This window comes from Macaca nemestrina, chromosome 11, assembly GCF_043159975.1.
Source record: "Macaca nemestrina isolate mMacNem1 chromosome 11, mMacNem.hap1, whole genome shotgun sequence".
Taxonomy (NCBI): Eukaryota; Metazoa; Chordata; class Mammalia; order Primates; family Cercopithecidae; genus Macaca; species Macaca nemestrina.
The window spans coordinates 95,530,882-95,546,056 of NC_092135.1; positions in this window are offsets into that span (position 1 = coordinate 95,530,882).

The window sequence follows — 15,175 nt, forward strand, 5'->3', positions numbered from 1 at the left end:
ACAGTTACATCCTGTTTGGTGGCACCACTGTCAGGTACTCTTAATGAGACAATTCCAAGGCTTTTGTGGTCTCAGTTCAAGCCTAAGCAGCAGAACTCCTGAGTTCAGTCTCTGCTAACCTTTCCCTAATCTCTTATTGCTCCTTGTCCTTATCTTTTATTATTATTATTATTATTATACTTTAAGTTCTAGGGTACATGTGCACAACGTGCAGGTTTGTTACATATGTATACATGTGCCATGTTAGTGTGCTGCACCCATTAACTCGTCATTTACATTAGGTATATCTCCTAATGCTATCCCTGCCCCCTACCCCCTCCCCACAATAGGACCCGGTGTGTGATGTTCCCCTTCCTGTGTCCAAGTGATCTCATTGTTCAATTCCCACCTATGAGTGAGAGCATGCTGTATTTAGTTTTCTGTTCTTGCAATAGTTTGCTGAGAATGATGGTTTTCAGCTGCATCCATGTCCCTACAAAGGACACAAACTCATCCTTTTTTATGGCTGCATAGTATTCCATGCTATATATGTGCAACATTTTCTTAATCCAGTCTGTCACTGATGGACATTTGGGTTGATTCCAAGTCTTTGCTATTGTGAATAGTGCCACAGTAAACATATGTGTGCATATGTCCTTATAGCAGCATGACTTATAATCCTTTGGGTATATACCCAGTAATAGGATGGCTGGGTCAAATTGTATTTCTAGTTCTAGATCCTTGAGGAGTCACCACACTGTATTCCACAATGGTTGAACTACTTTACAGTCCCACCAACAGTGTAAAAGTGTTCCTATTTCTCCACATCCTCTCCAGCACCTGTTGTTTTCTGATTTTTTTAATGATTGCCATTCTAACTGGTGTGAGATGGTATCTCATTGTGGTTTTGATTTGCATTTCTCTGATGGCAAGTGATGATGAGCATTTTTTCATGTGTCTGTTGGCTGTATGAATGTCTTCTTTTGAGAAGTGTCTGTTCATATCCTTTGCCCACTTTTTGATGGGGTTGTTTTTTTCTTGTAAATTTGATTGAGTTCTTTGTAGGTTCTGGATATTAGCCCTTTGTCAGATGAGTAGATTGCAAACATTTTCTCCCATTCTGTCGGTTGCCTGTTCACTCTGATGGTAGTTTCTTTTGCTGTGCAGAAGCTTTTTAGTTCAATTAGATCCCATTTGTCAATTTTGGCTTTTGTTGCCATTGCTTTTGGTGTTTTAGACATGAAGTCCTTGCCCATGCCTATGTCCTGAATGGTATTACCTAGGTATTCTTCTAGGGTTTTTATGGTTTTAGGTCTAACATTTAAGTCTCTAATCCATCTGGAATTAATTTTTGTATAAGGAGTAAGGAAAGGATCCAGTTTCAGCTTTCTACTTATGGCTAGCCAATTTTCCCAGCACCATTTATTAAATAGGGAATCCTTTCCCCGTTTCTTGTTTTTGCCAGGTTTGTCAAAGATCAGATGGCTGTAGATGTGTGGTATTATTTTTGAGGGCTCTGTTCTGTTCCATTGGTCTATATCTCTGTTTTGGTACCAGTACCATGCTGTTTTGGTTACTGTAGCCTTGTAGTATAGTTTGAAGTCAGGTAGCGTGATGCCTTCAGCTTTTTTCTTTTGGCTTAGGATTGACTTGGCAATGCAGGGTCTTTTTTGGTTCCATATGAACTTTAAAGAAGTTTTTTCCAATTCTGTGAAGAAAGTCATTGGTAGCTTAATGGGGATGGCATTGAATCTATAAATTGCCTTGGGCAGTATGGCCATTTTCACAATATTAATTCTTCCTATCCATGAGCATGGTATGTTCTTCCATTTGTTTGTGTCCTCTTTTATTTCACTGAGCAGTGGTTTGTAGTTCTCCTTGAGGAGGTTCTTTACATCCCTTGTAAGTTGGATTCCTAGGTATTTTATTCTCTTTGAAGTGATTGTGAATGGGAGTTCACTCATGATTTGGTTCTCTGTTTGTCTGTTACTGGTGTATAGGAATGCTTGTGATTTTTGCACATTAATTTTGTATCCTGAGACTTTGCTGAAGTTGCTTATCAGCTTAAGGAGATTTTGGGCTGAGACAATGGGGTTTTCTAAATATACAATCATGTCATCAGCAAACAGGGACAATTTGACTTCTTCTTTTCCTAACTGAATACTCTTTATTTCTTTCTCTTGCCTGATTGTCCTAGCCAGAACTTCCAACACTATGTTGAATAGGAGTGGTGAGAGAGGGCATCCCTGTCTTGTGCCAGTTTTCAAAGGGAATGCTTCCAGTTTTTGCCCACTCAGTGTGATATTGGCTGTGGGTTTGTCATAAATAGCTCTTATTATTTTGAGATACGTTCCATCAATACCAAATTTATTGAGCGTTTTTAGCATGAAGGACTGTTGAATTTTGTCAAAGATCTGTTCTGCATCTATTGAGATAATCATGTGGCTTTTGTCTTTGGTTCTGTTTATATCCTGGATTATGTTTATTGATTTGCGTATGTTGAACTAGCCTTGCATCCCAGTGCAAGCCCACTTGATCATGGTGGATAAGCTTTTTGATGTTCTGCTGGATTTGGTTTGCCAGTATTTTATTGAGGATTTTTGCATTGATGTTCATCAGGGATATTGGTCTAAAATTCTCTTTTTTTGTTGTGTCTCTGCCAGGCTTTGGTATCAGGATGATGTTGGCCTCATAAAATGAGTTAGGGAGGATTTCATCTTTTTTCTATTGATTGGAATATTTTTAGAAGGAATGGTACCAACTCCTCCTTGTACCTCTGGTAGAATTCGGCTGTGAATCCGTCTGGTCCTGGACTTTTTTTGGTTGGTAGGCTATTAATTATTGCCTCAATTTCAGAGCCTGCTATTGGTCTATTCAGGGATTCAACTTCTTCCTGGTTTAGTCTTGGGAGAGTTAAGTGTCCATGAAATTATCCATTTCTTCCAGGTTTTCTAGTTTATTTGCATTGAGGTGTTTATAGTATTCTCTGATGGTAGTTTGTATTTCTGTGGAGTTGGTGGTGATATCCTCATTATCATTTTTTATTGTATCTCTTTGATTCTTCTCTCTTTTCTTCTTTGTTAGTCTTGCTAGCAGTCTATCAATTTTGTTGATCTTTTCAAAAAACCAACTCCTGGATTCATTGATTTTTTGGAGGGCTTTTTGTGTCTCTGTCTCCTTCAGTTCTGCTCTGATCTTAGTTATTTCTTGCCTTCTGCTAGCTTTTGAATGTGTTTGCTCTTGCTTCTCTAGTTCTTTTAATTGTGATGTTAGGGTGTCAATTTTAGATCTTTCCTGCTTTCTCTTGTGGGCATTTAGTGCTATAAATTTCCCTCTACACACTGCTTTAAATGTGTCCCAGATATTCTGGTATGTTGTATCTTTGTTCTCATAGGTTTCAAAGAACATCTTTATTTCTGCCTTCATTTCGTTATGTACCCAGTAGTCATTCAGGATCAGGTTGTTCAGTTTCCAGTTTTGATTGAGTTTCTTATTCCTGAGTTCTAGTTTGATTGCACTGTGGTCTGAGAGACAGTTTGTTATAATTTCTGTTCTTTTACATGTGCTGAGGAGTGCTTTACTTCCAACTATGTGGTCAATTTTGGAATAAGTGCGATGTAGTGCTGAGAAGAATGTATATTCTGTTGCTTTGGGGTGGAGAGTTCTGTAGATGTCTATTAGGTCCGCTTGGTGCAGAGTTTAGTTCAATTCCTGGATATCCTTGTTAACTTTCTGTCTCATTGATCTGTCTAATGTTGACAGTGGGGTGTTAAAGCCTCCCATTATTGTTGTATGGGAGTCTAAGCCTCTTTGTAAGTTTCTAAGGACATGCTGTATGAATCTGGGTATTCCTGTATTGGGTGCATATATATTTAGGATAGCTAGCTCTTCCTGATGAATTGATCACTTTACCATTATGTAATGGCCTTCTTTGTCTCTTTTGATCTTTGATGGTTTAAAGTCTGTTTTATCAGAGACTAGGATTGCAACCACTGCTTTTTTTTGTTTTCCATTTGCTTGGTAGATCTTCCTCCATCCCTTAATTTTGAGCCTATGTGTGTCTCTGCATGTGAGATGGGTCTCCTGAATACAGCAAACTGATGGGTCTTGACTCTTTATCCAGTTTGCCAGTCTGTGTCTTTTAATTGGAGCATTTAGTCCATTTACATTTAAGGTTAATATTGTTATGTGTGAACTTGATCCTGTCATTATGACAGCTGGTTATTTTGCTCGTTAGTTGATGCAGTTTCTTCCTAGCATCGATGGACTTTACATTTTGGCATGTTTTTGCAAAGGCTGGTACCTGTTGTTCCTTTCCATGTTTAGTGCTTCCTTCAGGAGCTCATATTTTTATTTATCTGCATTGATAAGAAGTAAATCAAGCTTTGCTAATGTTTGATATGTAGATTCCACTCTTACCCTTACTTGGTCCATACATGGGTAAAAAAGATACTTTGAGGGAAGATTGGGAGTTCTAGAACATGGAGAATTTGACAGCTCCAACTCATTGCCTGGTCCATGAGCCCAGCTAAATGAATTTTAAATTATGTTGTGTTAGTTTGAATTAAACTAACTCAAGATGGATGCATGGCTTAAATATTCCAGAGAACATAAATCAAACATAATTTTAGTGAACTTTTCAAAAATTGCAGAGCTTGCCCTTCTATTCTTACTGCAAGCACGTTCTCAGCCACATCGCGAAGTAAAAACAATGATAATATATCTTATAAGAAGTCAGCTCCCCAAAATTGACTTTTTAGTATGTGGATGTACACCTTCTTCTGTCAACAACAGAAGGCCCTAAATAGATATTGTGTCTTAAGATATTAGCTAATGGTGGTATAAAGCCATCACCATTAGCAAAACATTTTAAAGGAACATTTGCTTCATCTTCTTATAACTCTTTGGTGTATGTTTTATAATGTGCATAAATACTAATATAGAGACATAGTAAATGATGGGCATCTTTAAAAACCAACAAGAATTTGCTATTAAAATGTGTGGAAACTCTTACAGAAGAGCATAGTCCTCAGGATCTGCTTTTCTTTTGGTTTTATTTTAGAAGGCAGAGGAAATACCTAAAAAGGCAGACAAACTTAAAAAGATGTAAATATAGTACACTTGGTATAAAGGTGTTAAAGGAGAATAAATGGTGATTTGAGGGTTTTGGAAACACTTTCTGGAAAAGACAATGTCTGAACTGAATTTTGAAGAAGGAGTGATGGTTAGCTCAAGGAAGAGAGGTGGGAAAGGGATTTCATATAACCAAGATGTGAAAAGCATGAAATGCATTTAGTATTCAGTGGATTTCAAGTAGCCTAATAGTCCTAGAGTGTGAAAGAAGAGAAGTAGTGTAGCTAGAGAGGATTCCAGGGATATAGATAGGAGCCATGTCCATGTGTGCCAAAGACCCTGGACTCTATTCAGCTGGCACTGGGAAGCCAATAAAGCTTAATAGTGGGAAGTCAGATTTGTACTTTACATAAATCCCTCTAGCTACAATATGGAGGGAAGATGGATATTAGAACATAACACATGGTCACTGTAATAAACTTAATTGGTATTGGATGGGAATCAGGACAAGACAATCCAAAAGTAGACTGAAGTACATGTAGAAATGTGATATGTGACAAGAAGGATAATTCTATTCAGTGAGGAGGCAATAGGATTATTTAATAGTGCTGGCACAAATAGACATTTATCTGGAGGAAAATAAAAATAGACCCCCATCTTATTTTTAAAAATTTATTTAACACTTATACACACTCATTAACAATTATAAATATAAAAACCAAACTTAGAAATAAATTATAAATAGGCCAAATACATAGTTTCAAAAACCAATAAAAATCTTGCAGAAAAAGGTAGGATTTACATCTACAATTTAGCGGTGGAAAACTGCATCTTAATCAACAATGGAGACTCAAAAATTATAGTTGAACTGATAGACATTTTTGATTCTGTGAAAATTAATATAATGTGTAGGCAAAAGTTTCCATAAAGTCAGTAAAGGATTGTTCTAGATAACTATTAATGTACATGACATAATAAGGATAATATTTACAATGTACTGGTTGAGTTCTCTGGGAAGCATATGGAGTTAGGGGTGCAAAAGGTTTATTGGGGAGTAAAATATTTGGGGGAAAAAGGAGGAGCAGGTGGTGCCATCACTCTTGTTACAAGCTGACTCAGCCAGCCAAGTGGGAGTTGTGGAGCAAGGATGTCTGTTGGTGGAGTCCTGTGATGGTGGAAATGCAGAGAGGCATGCCCTCAGCTATCACTGCCTCACTCATTCATTGGCCATGGGCTGCCTGAATAAGAACATTATGATCTTGGTTCAAATTTGAGGTAGACCCTGAATAAGTGAATAGCTGCAGGCTGTCAGTGAACCATACTCCTCGCAGCTGGGGACTGAGTCCTTTATCGTAGCAGGGTCTGGGTGTGGCAACTCCATGTTTGCCACAAAACTCTTAGAAAATCCTGAGAAAATGGCATTTGATTCAGTAGAAAATAGGGCAAAGCACATTTGTAGACAATTTACTGAAGATCAAGACCAAATGGCCAAGGAACATTGGAAACAATACTTAGTAATCTGGAAAGTGAAAATTAAAATAACAATAGACTATAACTTTATACCTATAATAGTCACAGAAATTAATGAGAGCTACAATACTTTTTAAGGTGGAATGTGAAGTATTGTAGCTCTTTGGGAAAGCTATCAGGCATTATCTATCAAAGGTAGATATACCCCTTAGACCCTAAAATTTGACTCCTGGGAATCTATTTTATACAAATAAAACCTTTGGTTGAGATATATATATATATATATATATATATGTGTGTGTGTATATATATATATAAATGATTTTTACAGCATTGTTTGCAGTTGTGAAAAACTAGAAATAAATTGAATACCCTAAATAGGGCAAGGGCTGAATGAATTATGATATATTCACACCATGGAATACTATGCAATTATTTAAAAGAATGAATTAGTAGCTATTGCAGAAGAGGTGGTGGGATTTTTTACTAGCTCTTATTGAATGAAAAAAGAAAGATGCAGAGGAGTATTGTATTGGTCTGTTCTCATTGCTGCAAAGATTCTATCTGAGACTGGGTAATTTAAAAGGAAAGGAGGTTTAATCGACTCACAGTTCAGCATGGCTGGGGAGGCCTCAGGAAACTCTCGGTAATGGTGGAAGGGGAAGCAAACATGTCCTTCTTCACAGGGTGGCAGGAAGGAGAATGAATGAATACCCAGTGAAGGGGGAGGCCCCTTTTAAAACCATCAGATCTTGTGAGAACTAAGGATGGGGGAAACCATCCCCATGATTCAAGTATCTTCACCTGGTCCCTCCCACAACACATGTGGATTATGGGAACTCAAGATGAGATTTGCATTGGGATATAGCCAAACCATATCATTCCACTCTTGGCTCCTCCCAAATCTCATGTCCTCACAGTTCAAAACATAATCATGGCCTTCCAACAGTTCCCCAGAGTCTCAACTCATTCCAGCATTAACTCAAAAGTCCAAGTCCAAAATCTCATCTGAGACAAGGCAAGTCTCTTCCATCTATGAGTCCGTAAAAATCAAAAGCAAGTTAGTTACTTCTTAGATACAATGGGGGTACAGGCATTGGGTAAATACACCTGTTCCAAATGGGAGAAATTGGCCAAAACAAAGGGGCTACAGGCCCCATGCAAGTCCAGAATCCAATAGCACAGTCACTAAACCTTAAAGTTCCAAAATGATCTCCTTTGACTCCATGTCTCACATCCAGGGCACACTGATGCAAGAGGTGGGTTCCCATGGCCTTGGGCAGCTCGGCCTCTGTGACTTTGCAGGGTACAGTACCCCCCTCCTGGCTGCTTTCACAGGCTGGCACTGAGTGTCTGCACCTCTTCCAGGTGCATGGTGCAAGCTGTAGGTGAATCTACCATTCTGGGGTCTGGAGGACGGTGGCCCTCTTCTCACAGCTCCACTAGGCAGTGCCCTTGTGGGGACTCTGTGTGGGGGCTCCAATCCCACATTCCTCTTCTGCACTGCCCTAGCAGAGGTTCTCCACGAGGACTTTGCCACTGCAGCAAGCCTCTGCCTGGACATCCAGGGGTTTCCATACATCCTCTGAAATCTAGGTGGAGGTTTCCAAACCTCAAGTTTTGACTTCTGTGGACCCACAGGGTCAGCACCATGTGGAAGCTGCCAAGACTTGGGGCTTGCACCCTCTGAAACCATGGCCTGGCTAGAGCAGCTGGGATGCAGGGAACCAAGTCCCTAGGCTGCACACAGCAGGGCGTCCCTGGGCCTGGCCCACAAAACCATTTTTTTCCTCCTAGATCTCCAGACCTGCAATGGAAGGGGCTGCTGCAAAGTTCTCTGAAATGCCCTGGAGACATTTTCCCCATTGTCTTGGCAATTAGCCAAGTAATGGCTCCTCATTACTTATGCAAATTTCTGCAGTGGGCTTGAATTTCTTTCCAGAAAATGGGTTTTTCTTTTCTACTGCATTGTCAGGCTGCAAATTTTCCAAACTTTTATGCTCTCCTTCCCTTTTAAACGTAATTTCCAATTTCAGATCTCAATTTCAAAGTTCCACAGATCTCTAGGATGGGGGCAAAATGCCACCAGTCTCTTTGCGTAGCAAGAGTGACATTTACTTCAGTTCCCAATAAGTTGCTAATCTCCATTTGAGGCCACCTCAGCCTGGACTTTATTGTCCGTATCACTATCAGCATTTTGGTCAAAGCCATTCAAGTCTCTAGGAGGTTCCAAATTTTCCCACATCTTCCTATTTTGTGAGCCCTCCGAATCTCTAAGAAGTTCCAAACTTTCCCACATTTTCCTCTCTTTTTGTTGCATCCTCTAAACTGTTCTAACCTCTGCCTGTTACCCAGTTTCAAAGTTGTTTCCACATTTTTGGGTATCCTTATAGCAGCACCCCACTCTACCGATACCAATTTACTATATGAGTCTGTTCTCACATTGCTTCAAAGATATTACTGAGACTGGTAATTTATAAAGGAAGAAGGTTTAATTGATCACAGTTCAGAATTGCTGGGAAGGCCTCAGGAAATTCACAATCATGGTGGAAGGGGAGGCAAACATGTTCTTCACAGGGTGGCAGGAATGTGAATGAATGAACACCAAGTGAAGGGGGAAGCCCCTTATAAAACCATCAGATCTTGTGAGAACTAACTCACTGTCATGAGGATAGGATTGGGGAAACTGCCCCACGTGATTCAATGATCTCCACCTGGTTCCTCCCACAACAAGTGGGGATTATGGGAACTACAATTGAAGATGAGATTTGGGTGGGGCACATCCAAACCATATCAAGTATATATAAAATTATCTCTCTCCCACATTTTTTCTGCTAAACAATGATGAAATATACTTTATTTATATATCTATGTGTATATATATACACACAGACACACACATATACACAGATGAATGTTAACTTGAGTTACCTTGCAAGGAGTCAGGAGAGTTGATGTGGGTGGAAGAGGGAAGATATGTCCAAGACAGGCAAAAGAAGATATGAAAAAATTGTACCAAAAAAGCATACATATGATCTCATTATGCTATAATTTCTAAACCTAATAAGAAAGGCAGAATCGGGGCTTACACAGCTTGCAGTAAAGAGATAAATGAGAAAAATGGGTCACAGAAATGGAAATCACTGTATGCAATTTTATTGGATGTATAAAAGTCTTTAGTTTGTACCAGTTTACTAGATGCCAGAAATATTTACTGGCTATATATAAATCAAACAGTATCTGGCCATATGAACTGAAAATGAAAGCATGGTTGTGGAAAGCACAGGGCTTTCAGTAAACTTACATATGTCTATCACTCAGCACTAGGTTATATCACTAGGTTATATTACAGTGACAAATGACCCTCAAATCCAAGTGGTTTACAACAAAGGATGCTTTATTGCTCATGTTATGTGTCTGTTATAGATTGGTTTCAGTTCTGCTCCATGCCACTTTCACTCAGGATTCAGCCCCTATCTGGTGAACAATCTAGAGGCTGAGAAAATGAGATCATAGTTAAATTTATGCTGGCTTTTAAAGCTTCTGCTTTGAAGGAGGTTCTTTCACTGGTCAAAGCAAGTCACATGACTGAGACCACTGTCAATGAGATGAGGATGTATGACCCTCCTGCAGGGAGGATCAGTAAACATCCCCCAGGGTATAAAGATCTGCTTTATGACAAAGAGTGTTAATGAAGTGTTTCCGTGTGATCACAGTAGTGAATGTTATTAATGATTGGTGGATGAATGAGTGGTGAGAATTAAGAGGAGAAATAAGAGGAAATACATTGTGTATGCTACTTTTTAGAATTAAATAAATGTTATTTTTATTATCCACTGGGTGTTAAGTATAAAGACACTCTTTTTGATTTTTTGTTTCAATCACAGATCACAGACCATCTCATCACATTTTCATAAAACAAAGTAAAATCCCTTTAATTCATATTCTGAATATAGAAAAATTATGATAGGCAGAAGGGTAAAATTTTAACTACATATTTTATTTTTCTGAAATTTAGAATTCACAGCAGTTTATTGATAAGAAATATAATGATCATCACAAATCAGAAAACAGATTCCTTCCTTTATAAATTATAATATAAAATAGTACTGTTTTGTGCTTTTTGCCCAGAGTTTAAGTATTTGCTTGTTAAAGAATCTTCCAAATAGATTTTATCTGCAGCTATTAGTTTAGTTATTAAATTTTTATTTTGGGAAAATTTTTAGGAAAAAATTTGAAGAAAGTGCTGCAACCTCTTATTACACAAAATGTACAGTACCTCTTACTCGTTGTTCTATTTCACAAGTTAAATTAAATTTCAGTCCTTTACTGTTGTCTAATATTTCAGATGTTTCCTACAACATACTTAAACAAAATTTCAAAAACAATCGTAACATTATCTGAAATGTTTCACCAGTGCAATTTATACAGAACAGTGAATGGCAAAAGTCCCAAGTGTGGTTCAACAGCTGTTGCTCCTCTACTGTGGGCTGAGTAGAGGCAGTTGTATCCATGGTGACCTATATGACTTAGTGAGAGTGGGAACTGCGGGATTCTCACAGGGGTTAATGACAGAGCAAACGCTGGAAAGCCAGCTTTCATCAAGAATTTGGCCTCAAATGGTTTTTTTCTTTTTTTAAAAAAACAAAGGATTCACTTTTTCTAACTCCTTATTTTGTAAAGCAGACAAACTTCATATTGTGCTTAACAAAAGAGCTATATACCTAAAAACTAACTCGAAAAAAAAGGGCTTACAAAACAAACTATATTTCACTTTTGTCCTATATTTTAATGTAAAACGTGCATTATGATTTTATATTTATTCAAATACTGCATTCTGCTTCTTCCTGCCAAAAGGTTTAAGGTAGACTAGAACAAAGGCATATGAATAAAGTCTATAAAATAGGTGTAAGAGTCTTATACATTATGAGTGGAGAAAAGAAGTGCATTAGAAAAAGAAATATGACTCTGCAGTTTCTTTCAGTGGGTCCTATGACACTAAAAAGCATTAATAAACTTCATACCTTGGCATAAGTTGGAGGATTAAAAACCCCACCATCATGTAGGTGATTTCGATTTGGGGAATGCACCTGGGATTTGGGGGCTGGAGGGGAGGAGGAACCTATTGTATATTCACTTCTGCATTGAAAATATCAGGCATTGGGTGTATATCTGGTTTGAAAAGGTTTCTGTCATAACTTTGTATCTGGAAAAGATGCCGGTTGTCAAATAAAACAGAGAATCAAGTTTTTATGGGGGCCTTATTGGTGCCATTTCAGTGGTGCTTTTCATAAGTGCCTCTGGCTTCTGCATCAGTGGGGGAAAAAATCATGACATGAGCTCCACCTCCAGGATCCATGTCAAAGTAAGTTAATACATAGAAAATAAATCAACACTGTCTATTTTTAAAAGACCTTTGCCATGCACAATACAGACTACTACCAGAGGATTGGCCTGGAGCTCCTGATAGTGCCTTAGCCCCAGGGTCTTCATGGGGTAATTCCTGAGGGAATGGTGCCAATGGATAGAGGCCCAGGCATTCTGCTCTCCTGCAGACAGTAGAGGTTTCTAAAACTCCGAAAGAAGCAGCAGTAATCAGACATTGAAGAACATTGGCTGTAATTAAAGATTTCTTAGATTTATTGCCTTTCAGTACTTTAAAGATTCATTAAACTGGGGAATCTAGACCTATTATAAGCAATTCGTAACTTCTCATTTTTGTAGGACTGTTATAATGGAGCACACTTTACTTGTTCTTTGAAATAAGATTAGTTGATTTTTATGTTTTAGTTACTGAAATTTCTTAATTCCTAATATAAGTGACAAAGAAATAACTTTCAAGAAAAAATGTGAATTTCAAAGAGGTCATATATCAAGTTTTGCTTATCTTTTATTGACTTGTATGTATTTACTCTACTATAATATTCACTCTACAAATTACAAAGTCTGTTTTCTTGAGCTAGCAAAGCAAAAAGATCACCATGTATATTGGGGAGGGCTATGACTGAATATAAAGATGCATGCAACTTAACTGAAAATGCTGTATGTCCTCTTCTTTGATTATGTGCAATGCGTCTTTTAACTTATTATGAGAACTGTCTCAATATAAAAATATTTTTCTTACACATATGTGAATGAGATGATAAATGTGTTTCCACACGCACTAATGAATCAGTCATACTGGTGGTCCATGTGGATGACATAAAGGTCATGCCGATGTTGAGAGAAGAGGTTGTCATGGTTAATATGAGTGGTCCCAGGTCTGAAGGAGTGGCTCTTCATTCTCCAGGACAGCTACTGGACTTGTATCTTATGAGAGCTTTGAGTAGCAGGAAGAATGTAGGCTTTGAAGTCACTAACTTGGCCTCAAATGCTGGTTCCTTCACTTCCTAGTTGGCTATAACTTCAAGCAAGCTACTTGACCCTTTTGATCCTCAGTTTTCTTATCTGTGAAGTGGAGATCAGAATACTCCAGAGAGGATTACCTGGTACATAGAAAGCAGTTATCAAAGAGATAGTTCTTTCCCCCCACTATGACTTCCTGGTAGTATATGGAAAGTTTTAATATTTTCACTGGGTTTTTCTCAGGCCCATGGTTCTGGACTTCATGGCTGGAAGGACTATATTGACATATCTAGTCTTTTAGTCTGGTCTAGGTATTTTCAGCACTGCTAGAACTTGCTTAGTTCTTATTGGTTGTCTTTTAGTCTAATTCTAGATTTCAAGTCATTCAAATTTATAAGTGCCCTTCTTCTAAGATTTGTAGCTGCTTGGTCTGGACCTGTTCTGATTTCTGCTGTAAAATGGAATTCTAGGATCCTTGAGGATGAGAAGTTCTACCATGCAGACAGTGACAGAACCATTTTTCTTTATCAGATTGATTATTTTATTTAGTCACAGGACTGCAAAAGTCTTCTGTCCATAAATATTTATTGAGCGCTCACTCTGTTCCAGACATAGTCCTGGGAGCTAGAGATACAGCAATGAATAAAATTGCAAGGTCTTTAGGCACACGGAGATTGCATTCTACATTGCAGTGAGGCAGATAGGGGGAAAGTAAAACAGAATATGTAAGTAAACAATTCCATGGAAAAGACAGTTTGTTCACAGTGCTAAAATCCTGTGAGAAGACAAAACACAGTAATACGAGTGACATGGTACGTATTGAGGGTTGTAGGGGCAACATGAGATTTGTAGTTAGAGAGTCCTTTCTGACGTAGTAACATTTGAATTTCCTGCTCGTTACTATTATTCACATAATAATATTGTCTAGTTGAAAGATAAAACATTTTGCAAGTTATGTGCTGTACTTTCTGGCTTCTGTTTCTTTTCTTTTTTTTTTTAGATCACTGACCTTGAATGTTTGCTAATAAAGTGATGCTAATTTTAATATTTGTAAAAATAATTATCATAATGGTATACAAGTCTGTAGGATGAGGAACTTATAAATGACATTAATATCCTATAACAAGATGAGTGAGATAGAGGCAATTTTACATTTTTCAGAGGACAACCCAAGAATGGGACTTTTATTAGAGTAACAAAGAAAAATGAAGCACTGACAACTGTAAATGACAGAAGTCAAATGTAATAATAGTTGAATATCAAAGAAAAAAGTGATAGCCTAAAATAAGATATATTTCTGAGGATAGTAATTAAAAATATTTCCTATATAGCGTAGAAGGGAATTCTCTGAACTAAAGGAGATGGAAGACACGTATGGTTGTTTTAAGTCTGGGTACATTTTATTTTCCTCGTGTAGTCTGTGTGTTATAAAGGCATACCCGTTGAAAAGGAAACTTTTGTTGGGTTACCCCTCCTGTCTTTTAAAGATCGGGGGAAAAAGAAGCCTTTGCTGTTATAGATGCAGTTCTCAGAATCTCACTAGAGGGTGGTGTTGGTTCTAAAACCGGAGGTCACTGCTACTCTCTACAGTACATTCATTACTAGGCTGCACTTACGTTTAAAGAAAAGGTAAAGTCAAGCCTTCTCAGTCTTCCCTAGTAGTTGGTAAATGTCAAATCTGAAACCTCCCAAGTGCCCCTGCCAGTTCTGGCTGGTTGTAGCCCAGAGGAGACAGATAAAGTAGTGAAGAGATTATCAGAGGAGTTGGGTGGCGGATTCTAATTTCGGCTCCCGCACTAACTAGTAGACAAGGCTCCCTGGGCCTTTGTCTCAACTGTAAAACAAAAATGATGTCCTAGTTGATCCCTAAATCCCCATACATCTCTACAATTATGAGATTCAAACCAAATTGTTGGTCTAAAATGCTGAATAATTTCTCATGCTCTTAGCCAGACTAAGGAACAAGTAAAACCTCAAATTATTAAATTATTAATAATTAAGATACAATGTAATAAGTGAGGTTTAATACAGATTCTAATATCAAAGAAGTTTAAAATTAAAATGCCAAGTCTTTTGTCTTGCCAGGGAGCCTTAGAGCCATGGTTTGTATCTGAGCATTCTGTGGATAATTTCAGTGACTTAATGTATCATCCAAAGATCTCTCCCTTCTTGGTTGCTAGCTTACTGGAAATGAGTAAAATATGTTTTCATATAGGATTATATAGAGAAAGGAGGCTGAACCATTGTCAAATAGGAATGTTTTAGGATAGAGACTAAACTCCCCACCTGCATTTATCTGACTTGGATT